This window comes from Misgurnus anguillicaudatus, chromosome 14 (assembly GCF_027580225.2).
Source record: "Misgurnus anguillicaudatus chromosome 14, ASM2758022v2, whole genome shotgun sequence".
NCBI lineage: Eukaryota > Metazoa > Chordata > Actinopteri > Cypriniformes > Cobitidae > Misgurnus > Misgurnus anguillicaudatus.
In genome coordinates this window covers 29,948,735-29,964,507 of record NC_073350.2, presented here as the reverse complement: position 1 = coordinate 29,964,507, position 15,773 = coordinate 29,948,735, and the positions used below count along the sequence as shown (strand labels likewise).

At 37.7% G+C, this 15,773-nt stretch overlaps 1 protein-coding gene and 2 long non-coding RNA genes across 3 annotated transcripts in view; 1 reads left to right on the top strand and 2 right to left on the bottom strand.

Annotated features, from left to right (window-relative positions):
- Positions 1-15,773, bottom strand: part of LOC129427914 (uncharacterized) — a 211,901-nt gene that overhangs the window by 98,068 nt on the left and 98,060 nt on the right. The gene's annotated exons all lie outside the window — the stretch shown is intronic.
- LOC129451664 (uncharacterized) lies at positions 11,059-14,428 on the top strand. Its single transcript, XR_012373359.1, has 4 exons — positions 11,059-11,113; positions 13,043-13,117; positions 13,384-13,533; positions 14,066-14,428. It is a non-coding gene; the product is annotated as an uncharacterized lncRNA (long non-coding RNA).
- Positions 14,691-15,203, bottom strand: LOC141369557 (uncharacterized). Its single transcript, XR_012373360.1, has 3 exons — positions 15,100-15,203; positions 14,903-14,943; positions 14,691-14,754 (listed from the first exon to the last, which is right to left on the bottom strand). It is a non-coding gene; the product is annotated as an uncharacterized lncRNA (long non-coding RNA).

Below are 15,773 nucleotides of genomic sequence, written 5' to 3'. Positions count from 1 at the left end.
TTTGTCCATATTTAAGCCATGGTCGCTTGGAGTTGGGGTTAGAGTTGGGGTTTGGGTTAGGATGTCATTTTTATATAACAAAAAATTGTTCCATCCCTAAACCCAAGCGAAAATGGTAAAAAAATAGCAAAAAAATTGAGAAACCAATAAATAAAACGACAAAAAAGATGCACCTTTTAAGTGAATGGGAAGGACTTGCGTATCATATGCACGCCAAAGTGGAATTTGGCGTATGTATTGCACGTTTTTACACTTCGTGCTATTTATACGCAACTCCGACTGGGTGGGCTGGTCTCTGCACGGCTCTGATGATAACAATCAAATTATTTATAAGTTTGAAACTAGTTGCTATGAATACAGATGCCATCAGTTGTCTTCTTATGAATTACTTGTTTGTCAGTGTTGCTAATGCAAACTAGGCCCTTCGTTACCGGTTGCCCATGTCAGATTTTTGCATGAGTTCATGTAATGGTGAAGCAATAGATCAAAGAGTCAAACTGACAGTATTTTTAAACAGTATTTTCTAGTATTTTCAAAATACAAAAATACAGTAGTTTATTTTGATACAAGTTGTGGCTGCTGTATTTTGTACACTGAAAAAAATGATAAATTCAATTTACTAAATTGTTTTAAGGTAAGTGGTTGCAATCAATTTATTTAAGCTACATTTAAACAAAAACAGTAATTAGTTAAAAAAATAAAATAAAAAACTTTTGTTTAAATGTAGCTTAAATAAACTGAATGCAACCCCTTATCTTAAAAATTGAGTAAATTGAATGAATAATTTTTTCAGTGTAGTTTATTTTGATACACTTAAAACTAAGGTACCTTGTATTTTATTTTAAAATACATTTTGATATATCTTTGCCCAACCCTGACTGTATGATCTTGGCAGTCGATATTGTAGTTCTTGTTTGACAAATATCTTTTCATGTTCCTTGTATAAAAGCATCTGTTCAATAATATAAATGACATTAATAAATATAAAACACTTACTATATGACTGAACCTCCATAAGAAGATGCAGAAGAGTGATGATGAACAACTCCATTACAGCAAGTGTGAGAAAAGACACAAAACGAGACTGAATTATCTGAATTATAAGTAGAAGACTGACCCACAGGAAACCACAACATGTATCGTGCTGTTAGCTAAATGTATATGAAAATATAGATCAGTCCACAATCAGAGCATTACACACTGTGAATTACAAACAAAGTATATCTTCTGTCTTCAGTATAAAAAACATTTAGGTCTATTTTTATTCTAACAACATATAAATAGTATAAATCATTGCTGTAATACTCAAAGTATGTTGATAAGTTTTGTATGCACCACTTATCTCTGATCTGATCTTGAAACAATGCATCACAGACCTCACAGAGATATTACTGATAATGTTAATGGAAAGTTTTGAAATCTTTTATCTTTAATGTTATGCTGCTGTGAACTTCATAATGCTAATGTAACAAAACAAATAATGAATGTAATGGAGAGACCAAATGTGTTTATGCTGTATTTCTATTTATTTCACTTAAATTATTAAAAAATATATTAAACATGACAAACAGTAAAAAGAAAAGCATTGTTTTATCATCAATGAAGCCAGAAATTGAACAGTCTGAATGTACAGTATTGTTCAAAATAATAGCAGTACAATGTGACTAACCAGAATAATCAAGGTTTTTAGTATATTTTTTATTGCTACGTGGCAAACAAGTTACCAGTAGGTTCAGTAGATTCTCAGAAAACAAACAAGACCCAGCATTCATGATATGCACGCTCTTAATGCTGTGCAATTGGGCAATTAGTTGAAAGGGGTGTGTTCAAAAAAATAGCAGTGTCTACCTTTGACTGTACAAACTCAAAACTATTTTGTACAAACATTTTTTTTCTGGGATTTAGCAATCCTGTGAATCACTAAACTAATATTTAGTTGTATGACCACAGTTTTTTAAAACTGCTTGACATCTGTGTGGCATGGAGTCAACCAACTTGTGGCACCTCTCAGCTGTTATTCCACTCCATGATTCTTTAACAACATTCCACAATTCATTCACATTTCTTGGTTTTGCTTCAGAAACAGCATTTTTGATATCACCCCACAAGTTCACAATTGGATTAAGGTCTGGAGATTGGGCTGGCCACTCCATAACATTAATTTTGTTGGTTTGGAACCAAGACTTTGCCCGTTTACTAGTGTGTTTTGGGTCATTGTCTTGTTGAAATAACCATTTCAAGGGCATGTCCTCTTCAGCATAGGGCAACATGACCTCTTCAAGTATTTTAACATATGCAAACTGATCCATGATCCCTGGTATGCGACAAATAGGCCCAACACCATAGTAGGAGAAACATGCACATATTATGATGCTTGCACCTCCATGCTTCACTGTCTTCACTGTGTACTGTGGCTTGAATTCAGAGTTTGGGGGTCGTCTCACAAACTGCCTGTGGCCCTTGGACCCCAAAAGAACAATTTTACTCTCATCAGTTCACAAAATGTTCCTTCATTTCTCTTTAGACCAGTTGGTGTGTTCTTTGGCAAATTGTTTTTTAACAGAGGGACTTTGCGGGGGATTCTTGAAAATAGATTAGCTTCACACAGACGTCTTCTATCTGTCACAGTACTTACAGGTAACTCCAGACTGTCTTTGATCATCCTGGAGGTGATCATTGGCTGAGCCTTTGCCATTCTGGTTATTGTTCTATCCATTTTGATGGTTGTCTTCCGTTTTCTTCCACTTCTCTCTGGTTTTGCTCTCCATTTTAAGGCATTGGAGATCATTTTAGCTGAACAGCCTATCATTTTTTGCACCTCTTTATAGGTTTTCCCCTCTCCAATCAACTTTTTAATCAAAGTACGCTGTTCTTCTGAACAATGAACGACCCATTTTCCTCAGCTTTCAAATGCATGTTCAACAAGTGTTGGCTTCATCCTTAAATAGGGGCCACCTGATTCACACCTGTTTCTTCACAAAATTGATGACCTCAGTGATTGAATGCCACACTGCTATTTTTTTGAACACACCCCTTTCAACTAATTCAACTAATTGCCCAATTGCACAGCCTTAAGAGCGTGCATATCATGAATGCTGGGTCTCATTTGTTTTCGGAGAATCTACTGAACCTACTGGTAACTTGTTTGCCACGTAGCAATAAAAAAATATACTAAAAACCTTGATTATTCTGGTTAGTCACATTGTACTGCTATTATTTTGAACAATACTGTATAGTCTCAATAACAGCCTCATGCAAAGCATTCTGGGAACCAGAAATCCTCATCAACCTTTTTTTTGTTTTTTTGCTTCAGATTTTGTTTCCCAGAATGGTTTGCTTGATGCTGTTTTTTTAGTTTTACTCTGTAAAGACAACGACTTGTAAGTGTTTAATGTTCATTTAACTTTGAACAAAATGTTGCCTGTAAATAACAAATTTAAATCTACAGTAAGTTACTGGCAACCAGCTGCAAGTAACACTGTAATTTCTGCAGAATTTGTTTACAGTGACACACTGGTGACATTTCTAAGTCCATCATAGTGCAGGTGGTCATCATGTATCACACTTGATTTTTACCTTTTAACTTCACTCATTTTTACCCTTATTGTTAACTAATGATTTTTAGAGGAAACATTTAGTTATCAGTTTTAATCTCTGCATCACGTCATCGTCTCTGAGCTACACTAAAGGTCTCGTGGTTTGGTTGGTTAGCATGACTCTGTTATCCTCTGCTGGTAGATAACATAACTACACTCTCTAACAGTAAAAAGCATTTTTCTCCATTGAAGCTCATTCAAAGGAATCAATGAATTCTCTTTGATTATCTTACTGTTCAATTCACATCATCAAGTCTCCTGTATCACAGCAGATTCTGTACAAATATTCAAATTCATTGAATATTCAGAACATTGTTTATATGCAATTGGATTCAATCTTCAGTGTTGGAGTGGTAAGTAACAAAGACACACATCCCAGAGACCGAGTTCAATTCTCAGCTGGTTCATTACATGTCTGTGTTGTGTTCTGCTGTTTGTGTGCTTTGTTGCATGTGTGTGTTGTTTTGTCTGATAAATATAGCTTGAGTGACTGGATGGAATTCAAGCGTAGTTCAGGCAGACCTCTGATCGCTAACTACACCAGCTGATGCTCAGGTGCTCAATCTCTCTCACCTGCTTTAATCAACAGTATTTAAGCCAGTCAATCAGACACTCTGCAGTCTGTTGCACAGACATTTGCATAGCAGATTGTAGACTGAACCAGTACTCATGCGATTGATAGGAATTTTATTCCTTACCCTTTTTGTCGTCACCATGGCTTGCTCGGAATCGGAAGACGTAGCAATACTCTCTGTGGAAGTGCCGAAAGACATCCATTCCGTACACATCGACTCAGACGGCCTACCCACAGAAGTTCAACCACCTCTCAGAAGAAGCACTAGACTAGCTGTAAAGTCTTCGTCCATTAACGATTGGCCCCTCTGAAAAATCCTGTCCGAGTTACATAAACGGGATATTCAGATTCCGCACCATTCCAGTCATGAGGATCTCTTTCAACTTTTCCTAGAAACCGCTTCCGAACAAGAGCCACCTGAAGCCTCCACTTTACGATCCTCCGGTCGGAAAGTTACGCAAAAAAGGAAACACCTATTAGCCGACCATTCTGCAACTGACATCTCCAAACCACCGAAAGCCTCAACTTCGCACCCGCAGCCGCAGACTTTCGACCCAGTCCTCGCGGCTTTGGCTTCCATTCAAGATGCCTTATCTAACATGGACGGAAGGATCCAAACCATCGAAAACCAGCGCGCCGCCAGTCCGTCTACAATTCCATGCGCTTCGGGATTTCACCCACAGGCGACGCTCGCCAGCACAGGTCAAACTACCGATAGCCCCAACTTCATGCCCAGAAGAACTCTCAGCTCCGCAGTTCCAATAACCTCACCCGGAGTACCTTTCTTTCCGCCAGCTGCAGCAATCACTCCTCAGCTGAGGGCTCAAATCCTGGCAGGTAATGACATTAATCTAGTTAAGATTCTTTTATGCTCTGAATCTAGCGATAAACGAATCGTAGACTGTGGTGACGTATCTGTTGTATTAAAGGAAAGTGATCACAGACTGTCAAAAAATCTAACCATGGCTGAATTTAATGTCGCGTTCGGAGTATTCAGAGACGTTATTTGTGAATGTCAACCTGGAAGGAGGCAAGAACTGGACACCTACCTGTCGATCATATCAGACCTAGCTATGTCTTATGGTGGCACGCTGTTTTATGAATACCACAAGTCTTTCTCCGCTAAAGCCACCATGTATATTCAGCGCTTCAATCAGAGACTGGATTGGTCAGTTGTAGATTTAGCATTAATCAGCAGACATTTTACTGGCCACCGAACTCTGTCATGTTCGCTGTGTGGTTCGTTTGCTCACACGTCTTCCTTGTGTCCTAAAGTATCTATCTCTAATAGCGCTTCCTCCAAATCAGACGTCAGGGATAGCTCTCAGGAGGTGAAACCTGCAGCATTTACACCACTCTGTTTTCGTTATAATGAGAATGTACCTTCTACTCCTATCAACACAACTGAACTCAAGAGTGCTTTAAAAAATCATCCTAATCGCTGTTTTGTGAATTATTTGCTTATTGGTCTGCTGAAGGGATTTTTTGCCAGTTTAGTGTCTGTTCCTTCATCTACGTTTATATGTAACAATCTTCAGTCCGCTATTAAAGAGCCCGATACCGTAGATGGCTTATTAGCCAAATAAGTCGCCAAAGGGTACATGATCGGCCCCTTTCAGGAACCCCCTTTTAATGTTTTTCGAATCAATCCCATAGGCATTGCTACAAGGAAATATTCAGGTAAAAAGAGGCTAATTATTGATCTTTCTTCCCCCCATTCAAATCACGGAGTTCAAAGTATTAACAGTTTAATTCCATCCGAGACTTTTTCCTTATATTACGCAACTATCGATCACGCAATTAAATTCATAAAAATTGCTGGTAAAGGTGCTTGGTTAAATAAAGCTGACATAACCGACGCATTCAAAATCATGCCTCTCCACCCCTCCCAGTGGCACCTATTTGGCATTAGATGGCGCAATAGAACGTACTTCGCAGTCAGGCTCACTTTTGGATGCAAAAGTAGTCCGCACATTTTTAATTCCCTATCTGAAGCTTTATGTTGGATCCTGTCTAATAATTGTAAACTGCCGTTCGTGCTCCACCTACTGAACGATTTCCTTGTGATCGATTACCCTCATTCTCAGCCAGGTCACTGCTCTCGCATACTTATAGAAACTTTTCTTAAACTTGGTGTACCTCTGTCAGAAGAGAAAACCTTAGGTCCTCTAAACAAACTCGCATTTTTAGGCATTACGTTGGATTCTGTCAACATGCAAGCATCTTTACCCATGTATAAATTGAATCGTATTCGAGAGTTTATTTAAGATTTTCTGCTTACCACTTCAGTCACCAAACGAGAGCTTCTCTCTCTGTTAGGGCATCTTAACTTTGCCATGAGGATCATCCCTCAAGGTCGATCTTTTATTTCCAGACTCCTTGATATCTCCAAATCAGTTAATCTACTTCATGAGTTGGTCTTTTTAGATGAAGGATGCAGGTCTGATTTACAGTTTTGGGCTAAATTATGCAAGCATTGGAACGGTATTTCTTTTTTTATCACGATCATTATAACACTTCCCCTGACTTGCAATTTTTCACTGATGCAGCTCCCTCTACTGGCTTTGGAGGTATTTATCAGAATCAGTGGTTTGCTGATTCCTGGCCAACCGAAATTAATAATTTGCCTGCCAATATTCAATCTACCGCCTTACTAGAATTATATCCCATAGTAATCGCAGCTATTCTCTGGGGGAAACTATGGTGTAGGAAGCAAGTCATAGTATTCTGTGATAATTACGCTACCCTCAACATTATTAATAAAGGACGATCTTCCGTTCCTTTTATTAATAAACTTATCAGAGGTCTCACCTGGTAATGCGTACTGGGTAATTTCATGTTGCGAGCAACGCATATACCAGGGTTAGACAACAAAATCTCGATTCAAATTTCAGGAATTCAGACGATTATGCCCAGATGCTTCTCTAGCAAGCCTTCACTGCCCTCCCTTCAGTCTAACCATCCTCGACTAAATGACTCCCTAGGGCACCTGATCTCCTCAGCAAACCAATACATGAGAGTAGGACTGGCTAAATCTACATTAAAAACCTATGATTCTGCCTGGTCGTACTACTCGTCATTCTGCGTTGCACATGCAGTTCCTACTACTCCAGTTGACATCTCTACCATATGTGCCTTCATTGTCCATTGCTTTCAGTCTAAAAAATTACAGCCCTCCTCCACCAAAGCCCAAGTTTCAGGTATCCAATTTCATCTAAGATGCCTGGTTCCCAAGACACAGAGCCTTCTCAAAAATCCCTCCCTCATCCTCCTGCTGAACGGTCTTAAAAAGGAAAGTCCAACCACTAACGATAAACGTTTACCTTTCTCACTTCCCATAATCCACCTTATGGTTTCTCAGCGGCGCACAGGTTTCTTCAGCTTGTACACTAATGCACTCCTGGAAGCTGTATTTCTTTCAGCCTTTTACGGTTTCCTTAGATGTGGGGAATTTACTGCACGTTCAAAAAAATTTAACCCTTCCTTAGACCTCTCACTGGCAGATATCTCTATTAAATCTAACTATTTTGAAATTTATCTTAAACATTCTAAGACTGACAAAGAAAGACAAGGAGTGTCTGTAATCATAACTGATACTAATTCTGATTTCTCTCCTCTCTCTTCCATGATTCGATATCTGAATCTCCGTGCTCACTCTCACTCCAACCAGCCACTGTTTGTTACTGAGGACGGGAACGTCATGACAAGGTGCTGGTTCACGCATCACCTCCGTCTCCTCTGTCGTCATTGTGGTCTCTCCCCCAACCTCTACACAGCTCACTCGTTCCCTGCGCCCATGCTTAAAAAAATGGGTCGTTGGACATCATCCGCTTTTCAACGCTACATTCGCCCAGGAACCAACGACATATTGCAAGCACAGAAAATCATGAGCCATTGCTCTCCGTAATTTCTTCCTTGCTAGTATACTACCGATATCTTGCACATGTTACCTAGTGTTGGGGGTCTGTTAATAAAAATGATTAACTATGTCAACCTCAGCTGTCTTTCATTTTTATTTCTCTCCTCTGAACCTGCATGTTCCAAATCTAATGAATATCAGGAAACCGCGTTCCCTTTTGAGGTATGCTACCCAACATGCCAGGAGTCGCGTACTCCGAGACAAGCAGTCTCTAGAAGTTATGCAATCAACTACGTTGTCGTGTTTGGGGGATACATGCCAAAGGATGCAAAGTGGTCCTGACTGAAATATAGCTTGAGAGACTGGATGGAATTCAAGCGTAGTTCAGGCAGACCTCTGATCGCTAACTACACCAGTTGACGCTCAGCTGCTCACTCACTCTCACCTGCTTTAATCAACAGTATTTAAGCCAGTCAATCCGACGCTCTGCAGTCTGTCGCACAGACATTTTCACCCACCACCTCCCCTTCACCTCCAATATCTCAGTTTTCACAACCATTGCACCAGGGCCGTGCAGAGATCATTGGAGGGGCAGGTGCTCAAAGAATAAAAAGGGCACTTTGCTCGCTGACAAGCAAGCACACAACTGAAACAAATAATGAAGTATTACAGAATAGAAAGACGATTTTAAGTCTAATCTATATAGACAGAGTTTTATATCTATATATTTATGCATTTGGCAGCCGCTTTTATCCAAAGCGACTTACAGTGCATTTCATTTTGTGTTTGTGTCAACAATATTATAATTCTATTCTATTCTAATCCTGTTCGAAATTTGTATACAAAGAGAGTAGCCTACATATTTTAGTTTTGAATCGTGTTTGTGTTGTGTTTTTGCACACTTTGATGCCTTGATGACAGGGCAATAAAATAATGACATTCATCTCTCCTTTCATTCATTTCATGAAGCCTCTAGTACTTTCATTATTTTAAGGTAACCTAAAACTGGTTGCAAAGCTGGGGAGTTTTTGACTGAGTTAATCATTTAGCACGAGTATGGCTATATTACCCAACATCAGCTCCCATTTTCTTTTATCAAAGGCTAGTCCAGGAATCATAAATTCAATATGATACAAAAATTAAGAGTTTTTTACCGTATTCATCGGATATGCTCTTGCAACAAACTCCGCGTTTCACAGCGCGAGAGCGATTTGAAATCAAACTCCTTCGTATGATTTCCCGAATATTTCTCGCGGTACTTTGATGTCATGTGCGTTTCGGTTTTTGCATTGCTGCGTGAAGTTGAGCACACCTAAAAACTTGAGACAGCTACCTGTATGAACTCCCGGCAGAGATCGTCCCTGCCTTTGCCTCATCCATTGTTTTTATAAGGGAAGAATGTTTTATTTTCAGCATGAGAAATACAAGGTGTTGCGTGAATTGGCTGAAATGCGTGTGTCTCACGCCGAATGCGTGAGACTTGAGAACCCTGTTTGCATCTAACGTTCTAGAATTATTAATACACACAGACAGCAATAAACAAAAGCTGTGCATGCTCTCCTCACGTTGTTCTTGTAAAATAATAATAAGTAATATTAACAAGCATACTGCTTCGGTTCAATGTCGGCTCGAGGGGATCCTCCCTGTACTGCGCACCGTGTCGTGCACGTGTGGGCATGCCGCTAGCGCTGTGAGCTAGTGATCGTCCCTAAAGAGATTGTCCAATGAAAGGTCAATACGTCATCATGTGACTAATTTTATATGCGGCTAAATTATTTTTGATTAATTTTACTAATAGTTAGATTGGGCAGGCCTTCACAAAAGGGCATTTAATTACAAAAAAATGCCTTGACAAAAAGGGCACTTTGGTCATCCAGGGGTAAAGGGGCAGGTGCTTGGGCACCCGCCACCCCCCCCCCTGCACGTGCCTGCATTGCACCCCTTTTTAATTATTTTCATGTGTAGCATACTAAAATGTTGGTTATTGACAGGCTGGGGGATACATGCCAAAGGATGCATCTTAACGGTGCAGTATGACAACCGAGCCCCTTGATTCCCCAACCTTTGGCCAAATTCAGATAATAATTTTTGGTATTTTTAAGTGGTCCTGACTGAAATTGCAGGAAAATAACAACACAGATCACACGATGTAAAAAAACATATATAGACAACAGTCTTTTAGTCTTTCTGTTTTACTTTTATAACTGGAAATGAAAGATTCTTTAATAAAATGGTTCGTCACAGTAATAACATATTTAAATAAATGTATGTTTTTGACAAATAAAAGCACATGGCTATAAAGACATGACGAAATGATGATAACATTAGAAATGTAGAAAGACATTAAATTCACAGAGGTTGGTTTGGCATCTGTGCTAGACTACACTGTAACAAATTTCTGTAGTTTTCACAGCATTATTACCGTAAAATGAGCAAATGCTTACTGTAGAACTTGTATACAGCATGTTGCTGTAGATCTGCAAAGCATCATGGTCTTTTTTCAACGGCGGGTAAATTCTACAGTAAAAATATTTTTCCTGTGAATCACAATACAGCAATTTCTAAAGGATTTTTTTCTTCAGCCAAGGAAAGCTACGAGATTCCACACTTTCATCTGAATTTTTACTTCAGAAAGGTAAATTTGCTAATTTAATTCCAAAGTTTACTCTTGTAAAGTCTGTTTGTTCAACTTTAAGAGTGCACTGAGAGAGAATGAGCAGCACACTTCACCGTCTTGTGTGTGCATTTTGTAATTTTATTACCACAAATATATAATTCTGCATGATTTCGATATATTTTCTAGTTTGGCAACATTTTATAACTTCATTAGTTTAGAGAAGGATAATAATTTAATAATAATAGTAATTGGCCGTGTCTCAATGCTTGTTTCAGAATATTAACAATTATAAAGTTGACTGTTATTATTAGTTAATAGTAAATTGTTTAATATGCTTATGACTTGCGAATCTAATGGTCAGTTAACTTAAATAAACCAGGGTTGATGACGTATGCGAGTGTGACCTCCATACGCAGGCTGAAACCAGTCTCTCGAGCTGAAAGAAAACGCAGCTGAGGAGATATGAGGTAAGACTTATCCAGTCTTTAATTTAATTATAGCGTTAGCATTGTGAACCAAAATTAATTTAAAAGTGTGTATTTTTGTATTTATTGGCGCGATATTCGTTTAAATCTCACGTTTTTTTCTCTTGCTCGCTTACGTTGCTGCCTGAGGAAACGGAGCGGGCCGATTCGAAAGAAAGCATAACACACATTTTTCATAATTTCACGATTTTTTTTACCGTTTCTTGGTCACAAAGTGTAGTTTTAGGACTAGTTCAGTCGAGAATGTATATGTATTATATTTAAATCTGCAGTCGATTGGTAAAGATAGCGCCTGTTTGAACGTTTGCGTAGTGAGATTCGGTACGAATGAGAACCAAAGCATGAGCGGACATCAGTGTTCACTCGCCCCGCTGACCACCGCCCTCTCTGGGCTACATCTCTGACAGGGATTCCCTGGCTCTCATGTTGGCCTTGTTTGTTTTTGATGGTCAAAATGAGATCAAATCAGCAGTATTTGGTGTCATAATGAAACTATTAATCGTTTTCTTATTCATATTTAGTGTCTTTTGTGTTTGTTTTTGTTTTGGCGGGGGGTGAAAGTTAATAAAACTATAATTTTACAATGTTACTATGCTTTCCCATTTATTCTTAACGCGATACGAGCACTCGATTATTATTACACCTTGTTCTTGTCAGTACTATATAAAACGGTTATTTATCAGTGTCAGAGAGATGTTTTTGCATGCTGCTTTTAAATATACCAGTGGCGATATCTCATAACATGTTTTAATAGTCACGTCACGATAAAATAAATGATCAATGTCCACATTTAAAAGCTGCGGTGCTTACCTCCAGTTCCACGGTGTTTTCGCGTTCTGATAAGAGATATTGCTTCAGAAAAAAATAGTTTACATTCCTCTTTCCAAGTGTTAATCGTCCACACGATGTGACAAGACATAACTCCCATTAAAGGTGCAGTGTGTAATTTTTAGAAGGATCTCTTGACAGAAATGCAAAATAATATACAAAACTATATGATCAGGGGTGTATAAAGACCTTTCATAATGAACCGTTATGTGTTTATTAACTTAGAACGAGACTTTTATCTACATACACTGAGGGTCCCGTTACAAGGAAGTCGCTGATCTTTGACGGAATAGTCGCTTCCGATTGGGATTCACAGACTGATTTACGAGCTATAGGCTTGTCGCGATAGTCTGTGAAACGATGATTACTGGTGCTTCAGCCTCTCACCGTTTAGATCACTTGCCCACCGCGACACCGTCTTTCACCAACGTTTTGATATTTTTCTTGTAATTAAATCATTTAGTTTCGTTAGAGAGAGCAAACACTTACAACTGAATGGTCTTACTCGTTTTTGTCATAATATTTATTGGGCCGGGCGTATGCAAGCGCTGCATTTAAACAGTTGCGTGATTCAAAAGTGAAAGTAAAATGCGCACGTCTGCATGAGCATTTATAAGCCCCTCCCACACGGTGATATCGGTATCATCGGATTTGTCACGTGCTGATTAACCGGTGGGAAAATTCTGTCACCGCAGCAACCCTAACGAGCTAGTGAACTAATGAGACGGCGCGTCTGTGTTTGTCCGTGTTTGCGTGCAGTTTTTCCATTCAGAGATGAGCCTGTTTAAAGGACCTCCATTCACTAGGTGGCGGAATGATACGAAAGGTGAAGCGGTTACTGTGCCGTTATCAGTAGAATATCGCATAGCTGTTAGCCAATCAGATTCGAGAACCAGAAAGAACTGTTGTATAAATTAATATATCAAACATGTTAAAGTGCACAGAAACCATGCAACAGGAAGAAGCTGTTTTTCTCTTGGTTGATGCAAGTTATTTTTGTACAGTATTGACACACTTTTACTCTTATGAATATTGTACTTGTGATTTCTAAAAGTTAAAAAAAAAGTTTATTTTGTGTTACAGGAAACTTCCACCTACAGTAAGCAGATGCTGAGGCCCAGATTTCCATGCTAAGCACTCCATGGCTCATCATGCTCGGTATGATCCCAGCACTCAACATAATAGATGCCAATTTTAGGGGTTACTTCATCTATAAAGCGTATTTCTATCAAGTCACTGTGTGAACAAAGTTTTATGTCATCTTGCACGTATATTCCAAAATTCTCTAGTGGTTATTGATCTAATAGGAAAGAAAGAGGTAGTTATGTAGGGCTAGTGTTTTCAATTAATTTTGCTTATGTAAAATAGTAAACCATATCAGATTGAATACTGTGCAATGTCAACTTTTATTTAATATTTTTTAGGAGAGTCCAATCTGAGGGCAAAAAATGGATGCTTTCCATCGAGTGCTGAGTTCTCCTCCAATTGAGTGACCATTGTGATTTCACTTCTGCTCTAGCCTTTTTGCGTCATACTATGTATGAGGCAGCCACTACATTGGGATTTATCCAGAGGTAAGCACTTATTTGTTTTTTTATATAGTTTTGACTAAGAATGGGAAAAAATATTTGAGTACTCATACTTTAACCAACTACCCGATTAGTAAAATACTTCTTAAAGTGTTTTTTTTAAATGAACTGTTGTGCTATTGTTAAATATCAAACGTTTAATTTAACTCGGCATGCAAAAGGTAGAAAAGCAGCACAGCTAGTCTAATACAGTGGCAGCCGGTGACATCTTTTTTCGAGGGCGTTTGTCACAACATGTATGTAGCCCATCATGTGTGTGGTTCGTCATTTCAAAATATGTGTTTGGCGCGTCGAGTGAAACAATACTTTTCCATTCACAAATTAACAAATATTTACCATAAATTTCACTGTTGTATCACTAACTGTAAACTGTAAACTCCACAAACCACCAACAGAGCATATAAAAAAATTAAAATTGTTTATTTAAAAGTAAATCACTGCGAAGTAAACTTTTATGTATATGTCATCAACCCATCTGTCTTGCTTTTACATTAATAGTCAATTTCTTTCATTACAGGGTAGAGTCCAGCCCATGAAGTCAACTAGTTCATGTCCAGATTTAAAAGAATAATATTTCTGAAAAAAAGGTCTTGGAGAAAAACAATATTCAGGTTTGAAATCCTGCTGTAAATGTAAATCATTTAACTTTTATGCATTTGTAATTTACCAGAAACTTTTTTAATAAATATTGATTGTTTTGTGTGTTCAGAAAAAAAGTGTTTTTGTATGTTCAGAAAAGTGTTGAAATTAAATGAAACATTCACAGAAAAATGTTAACATATTTTAAAAAATGTATATGTTCAGAAAAGTTTTGAGATGTTCACAGAAAAAATGTAACACAAAAAATGTATGCTATGCTATTTTGAATTTATGAATTTTTGTAATTTAAAGTGAGAAAATAAATGGCATTTTTGTGACAAACAGTGTCTTCATTTTACAGTACACAAAATAAATGCAGTAATCCCTATTACAGTAGTTGTGAAATACAGTACTGTGATTATTACTTTAAAAGAGTTTACAGTAATTTTAATTTTACTGCAATTACATTTACAGTAAGAATACTGTGAAATGAAATACAGCAACTTACTAGCTAATTGCTGCCAGCAAGTTACTGTATTTTTCACAGGATTCTTTTTACAGTGTATATAATTCATGATGTGCGGTAGAGACGTCAGGAATCGTGCAGTACACGTGATAAACTTTATCCTAAAGAAAAATTAAATTAATAAATATACCAGATTTAAGGAAATGAAAGAGAAGTACAAAATTTAGTTCCTGATGAAAACACTAAAAGCAAAAAATGTTATTAATCTTTGTGCGGTTCACGGCTCACCACAGACGGGTTTCTACTCACCTCATTTCCTTCAGATAGTTCCTCATGTTCTTCAGTATCATCTGACAAATACAATAGTGATTATTGCCACGATCTAACACTTTTATCCATGACTGTAAGACATGCACCTTTCTCTTTGCATTCAACATTACAATAATTTCTACTAAAATTCAACATTGAGATGCAACTCATAATAATCTCTGAAGATAAAGATGTACCTGGTGATTGATGTGTGGAGGCCACTGAAGGATTCATAGGACTAAACAAACCAAACGTACACATTTATTTTCTTGTTTAAACAAACTTAAGTATTTGAATTAATATATCAATAAATCCCACCTCTTCTTCAATGATTTTTGTCCTCCACTGGTGACTATCACTATCAAAAGCCGAATATCTTCAAAAGAAATCAAATTAAATCAACGATTGATCAACAATTGAGAAGTTTTCACAAATTTAACAAGAAGTTTAAAGTGTTAATCCTCACATGCTCTAAGACCCGTCATTTTAGGAGTTAAAGTATTAAGAACTAAAAGATTGAATTGAAGGATATAAATGAATAAACACTTTTACAACTGTAGCGCCCCCTAGCGTGTCTAGCTATTAATGTGGAGTGCGCTCCCCGAATTCCTGTTTATTGAAAAGAAAATCCCTCTCTTAGTTAATAATGCACTAAATGTAATTTCAAAATGATAACCTATTTGTAACCTTTTCCCTAATTTCAGTGTTTATCTTAAGGAAAAATGGCCTAACAGTGTCTTTATACTTAAACAGTAAAACACTAATTGTATGCAACTATCTCAAGAATGGGTTAAATAAACAAACTGTTATAATTACATTACTAGAACACTGGTTTTTAGATGGCTTTCAATACTTTAAGTGCAATACACAA